Genomic DNA, 6000 nt, shown 5'->3' on the forward strand with positions numbered 1-6000 from the left:
CCGATGCTTGCTCTGGGATGCAGATGATGTGATCAAGCCAACGTCAATGAATGCAAAGAGGGGATAAAGGCCCAGTCAAACACTGAGTGGAGAATCACGCGGATGTACGGAATTACAGCATGGGTTTGAAATCTACATATTGGATTTAGAGCCTAAAAGTAGTAATGAAGTGTTTAAGTCTAGATCTAGAGATTAATGCTTTGAAGAATGAACAGGACTGGAGAAAAGCAGTAAAATGCATGGCTGAGAGAGGCAAGCAGGACTGAGGTATTTGGGAAGTGAGGGAAGCGAGGACCGAGCATGACAGGGCCAGGGGACTGTTGACGGGGAGCTGCAGTGGCAAAGTCCTTGCTACTGAATTACAGAATCACAGATCACAGAATGGGTTAGCTTGGAAGGAACCACAATAGGTCGTTTGGTCCTGCCTCTCTGCTTCATCAGGGTCATGCCAGATCATATGGCACAGGATTGTGTACAGACCACTCATTATCTCCAGTGAGAGAGACTCCACACCCTCTCTGGGCAATCTGTTCCGGTGCTGTATCACTCACACATGAGGAAGTTATTCTTCATATTCACGTGGAACTTCCTGTGCATCAGTTTGTGCCCATTGCCTCCTGTTCTATTGCTGGGAACCACCAAGCAGAGCCTGGTCTTGGCAGACCTTCTTCAAACACTTATGGACATGGATGATGCCCCCTCTTTGTTGCCCCATTCTTGAGGATGACCAGGCCCAGCTCCCTCAGCCTTTCCTCATAAGAGAAATGCTCCAGTCTGATCAACTTTGTATCTCTAAATTTAATGCCTGGGAATGGTCTGAGTTGGGATAAAACCCTGGGAAATGGGTGTCTCAGGCCAACTCTCCTCTGCCGGAGGGACCGACTGGCAAAGTAAGATATTCATCCGTTTATGAAGAATGGCAGAAGCTGTTGGTTAGGTGATGTTTTACTGTTTTTAACCATCCACTCAGCTATTTCTCCCCACTTGGGTGTGTTTCTGATCATCATCCACTAAAATGCTTCGCTTGACCTTCTCCTTGCTGTCAGCCTCCTTCACCAGCAGTGAGTTAACATCTGTAAGTGGCTCATCTCTGACAATGATTTTACATATTAAATAGGATCTGAAATATCTGTAGCAGCCTTGTCAAGTTTTATAACCTCGTTCACAGGGATTTGGGATAGCTGGCATGGTCCAGAAGCCTTTCTCAGTCTCTATCTCATAAAAGTAATCCCCAGGTTCTCTCTGATTCCTTTGCAGCAGTCACTTTCTCTCTCTTCCCTGAATATCAGCTGCTTGAGCAGCTGGGGTAAAAGGAGGACCAGTCAAAGCTCATAGAGGAACACTACCAGTCTTCTGTGGTTTTGCACAAACTTCTCCGGAGAGCGCAAAAGGAAAATCTGTTTTCTTGAGGGTTGATTCCCACTTTAGTCAGTCATCGCCTCCCAGCCAGTGTCCTGAACATGAGGTCGGAGCTTGTATTTCACAGACACCTTGAAAGATCTGAGTGGACTGGAACCAGTGTCAGAGGACTGAGGCGTTGTCCTGCCCTCTGTAGTTCCACCAGTCCTACTGACAGAGGAGAGGGGCCTGAGCTGCAACAACACACTAACAATTCTCTTGACTTCTAGAAAAGAAGATGAAGGAGGAGTGGTGGAGTGTTAGGAAGTTAAGAAGTGGAAACCAAGTCTCCTTTTCCCCTCAACCCTGCATTTGGAGGGAGGACTAGAGTTACCTGTGTGTGCATCAGCCTTCTCCTGGGTTTGCTCCCTGGTGTTCCAGGTGTGATTTCAGAGTGACACAGCCAACCTTTCTTTGACTGCTATTGACATCACTGACTTTGTCACTTTGTTGGCTTCCAACTGCTTGAACCTTCCAGAAAGCCTCATTTGAGCAGATCAGCCTTGCCCAGTTGAAGGATGACTGCCTTTTTTATTCTGAGCGACAGCTCACGCAGATCTGGTTACATTACTTGTACAAATCTATATGATTAATATATTCCTTGTCTTTCCATGATTAGTATTGAAGCAGCAACATGCGAGGGTTTGCACAGACTTATTTAGAAAAGACTGTTCCCATTCTTCTTTTTGAATGTTAATGATGTAGCTAGAGTCTCAATAGACCTGTCATAAAAAATATTATCAAAGGAACCAAGATAAGTACAGAATTATTTGCTGTTTGGGAAATCCAGACACATCACAGAAAGCAATAATAACACAAAATAACTTTGATAGAAGTTTTACAGAGAGCATTTTTTACAGCCCCAACTGTAACTATAGCTCATATTGAATAAGCTGCTTACAAAGGCTTTAAGTTAATTTACATTTTAGTACAAGAAGTAAAATAACGCACTCTGACAGAAAAAAGTTCACCTCGAGGCAGAGGTCACCTGACTGTGGCTACAACAGTGGCAGAACTTTGGGAAAAATTTGGGTTCAGAGTTACCTTGGGTTGGGGCTGTACATGGCAGCTCATCTAGAGCTCCCCACGCTTGAGATGTAAAAGTCTCCTTATTTTCTGTGACTTCCACAACATTCTTGCTGAGAGGTGCCACGGCTGAGCATCCACTGAGAAATAAATTGTTGTCTTCCCACTTCACTGTGTCCAGTTCTCGATTGGGTTCATTCCTTTCACCATGGTTTTCAGAACATTGCAGAGACAGTCTCAGAACCAGAACTTATGTACCAATGTCACTGCTCCCCTGAGAACACTGGTGAGGCACCTTTATGTCATTTTTTTTGGATTTTTTTCCCTCCCATATCTGCCAGACAAAAATCCTCCCACTACATGATGACATCCATAATTCTGGAGCTCCTGTCCTATTATAATTCAGTTATTAAATTATTGCTCTAAACAGAGGGAAAAAGGTTTTTTTAGATTCTTTTCTCTCCTGTCAGTGTTTGTACAGCAACACATGTCACTGTAGCCAAAATCTGATTAATATTGCTGGGTTTTGTTAGTACGTGATCAGCAAAGGACTGTTTGGGAGTAAATGGATCTAATAGAAACTTCATAGGTTTACCATTTCACTCCATCATTATCATTTAGAGGTAGCTTCTTTTGTAGTCATTAATGAAAAATGACAGTATGATAATCTTCAAAGCTGACTATTCCAGCATCAACCTTTCCTCTGACTTATAACTAAGACGCCAAAGTTAATTTCCCTCTCACAAAGCAGGGACTTTTATTTCTTTGCTGATGCATCTGTTTTACAGATATCACTTCTCAACTCCCACTGCTGGGCTCAACCTCACTGAAGGGTGTGGGGAGGAAGTACACAGTTCTTCGTCTTTCACTGTCAGCCCTCTAAAACAGTTTCGCAAAGAGAAAAGAGCGTGTCCTGTTGCTAGATGGCTCCTGTGGGTTTGGACACCATCTGTTATTGGCATATGGGTCAGGAATCATATAATCATGAAAACATTTAGGTTAGAAAAAACCTTTATAACTGTCAAGTCCAACCATTAATTCAGGACTGCCAAGGCCATTGCTAATCCTTGTCCTCAAGTGCCAAAATCTACACATCTTTTCAATCCCTCCAAGGATAGTCACTCCACCACTGACCTGGGCAGCCTGTTCCAGAGATGGACAACCCTTTAGGTGAAGAAATTTTCCCTAGTGTCTCATGTAAACTTCGTTTGGTGCAACTTGAAGCCATTTCCTCTCATACTGCTGCTTTACTTGGAAGAAAAGAGAACCATTTCGATTGGAAAAGACTTTTGAGATCCTTGAGTCCAATGACAGGATCTTTCACTGGTCTCCAGAGTATGGTGTGATGCTTTTCATTTTTAGGTGAATTAAATAAGATCCCTGAGGCAAAGCCGTGCTGCCTGCGTGTCAGACACACTGAAATGCTTCCATACAACAGCCTTTGGATATGTCTGACCCTTGAACTCACACTGGGCCTGCCTAAGTGTCATCCTTGAGAATGCCCTCATCCCTTTAAACATTCATGTGCTTTTGCTTCTTCTCATGTATTTTTATCACTAAGAGGTTTCCCAGCTGATAACACAGCAGTGAATACATTATTCAGCCTGGATTGCTGACTTCACTGCTGGCTGTCTCCATTTCAGAAACATCCTCCAGCACTTATAAGTGGGGATCCCAAGATTCCTCTGAGTGTCCTGGCATAATGTGGCCGATGCTGCGGGACTTAAAGGGGAGGGGCAGGGGAATGGGACCAGAGCCAGGGGTTTCTGTCCAGACTCTACTCAGCACTGGAGTGCAAAGCCAGCATGCAAGCTCCTCCAGTCCTCTGTGAGCCCCAGGAGAGGAAAGAGGAACTTCTTGGAGGAGGAAAAGGTTCTTGGGTCTGAAGTGCCATTTGTGTTTCTTGTATTGCTTTACAGAGCCACTACCACTGTGCCACATCGCTTTCCCTCTTCTCCCACATGAACCATGAACTGAACAATTACCTCTGCATTGCACAGGGGAGCTGTGAACCTTAATTAATTTTGGGTTTCAGTTCTTTGTGCTCTCAAAATGCAGTGTGTTTAATTCCTTTATTACTTCACAGTTAATAGCATTGTTTATTTGAGTCAGGGTAGTCCCCACCAAGCCTGTGCAATGGTTCCCAATTCCACATGATGTGCTGGGCAGGCACAGACTCCCTGTGCTCCGTAACACTAACTAAAACAGGAAACAAGTAGGGTAGGTATTAGGAAGTAGTTCTTCCCTGTGAGGGTGCTGAGGCCCTGGCCCAGGTGGCCCAGAGAAGCTGTGGCTGCCCCATCCCTGGAAATGTCCAAGGCCAGGTTGTACATTGCTTGAAGCAACCTGGGATATGGTAGAGGTTCCTGCCCATGGCACGGGATTTGGAATGAGATGAGCTTTTAGGTCCCTTCTGACTCAAACCATTCTAAGAGTCTGTAATCAGCCAGTCCCTCCCTAGCTGGGTTTGTGTCTGTGCATAGCTGTAGGTCAGGGAAAGGACACAGGGAACATGGTCATATCTGCATGCATTGTCATCCAAGTGGAAGAGGAATCTGTGTTTCATGAGTGGGGTGGTACAAGGGGAGGCTGAATTGCAAGCAGTCTTCATGTCCAGCTGCTTACAGAGACCAAGCAAGACAAAAAATTAAACAGGACATTAAACCACACTCCAGTGGATTAACATTTGTCTGTCTCGCTTACTCTGCAGGATTTGAAAATTCCTTTGAAGTTTGCATATTAGAAAATCACTTTCCAAACCACATAACTTTGAGGAACAGCTGACTAATCCTTTAGGATTTAATGAGGTTAACTAACATGCACAGTTTTGTAGGGAGCTATCATTTTTATTTTGGTAGCAAACATGAAAAACATTGACAATAAGTAATGTTCTGTAAAGAGCCATAAAGGGAGCTTGACATCATTTTGGTATCTTCTGTAGAAGCTTCAATTTTCTTCATAGAGCACAGGTTGGGCTTCTGATGTTGTTCAATTATAACAGTTAATAGCTAACAGAACTGTTTGCTTTTAACTCTCACTGAAGTCGATAGGATTACACTTTTCTGTTCTCCAGGTTAATTTATGATTTTGTAGCTTCTTCTCTGACTCTTTAGGAACCCCTTCCATGATGCAGAACATCAGCAGTGTTTTCCAGCAGCTGGGGCTGATGGCAGGGGGCACCCAGCACTGGTCTGGCACTGAAGCCACATCTCACTGTTTGCCCAGCAGAGTCCAGCTCTGTCCCTGGCAAGGTCTGGCACTGAGGCCTCCCCCAGTTGAGTTCCTGGAATAACTGTAGAATAGAGTAATAAAATCATTACATTTGGAAAAGACCTCCAAGATCATCAAGTCCAGCCTTCTCCATTTGGGAGGCTGGTTGTGGAGTTCTTGTGCCTCAGGCAACTCAAGACTGAACAATGGTATTTACAGAACACCAAAGTTGCATGTAACAAGATGACACATTAATTCATTAGGATGCAAATACCAGAATGTAGGCTACTCAGTTATTTTAGCAAGAATGCGTAATTAACTGCAGGTTCACGTTAAGTGCTGCCTGGTGTCATGAAGCAGGTTCTG

The sequence above is a fragment of the Oenanthe melanoleuca genome, chromosome 26, assembly GCF_029582105.1.
Source record: "Oenanthe melanoleuca isolate GR-GAL-2019-014 chromosome 26, OMel1.0, whole genome shotgun sequence".
NCBI classification, from domain to species: Eukaryota; Metazoa; Chordata; class Aves; order Passeriformes; family Muscicapidae; genus Oenanthe; species Oenanthe melanoleuca.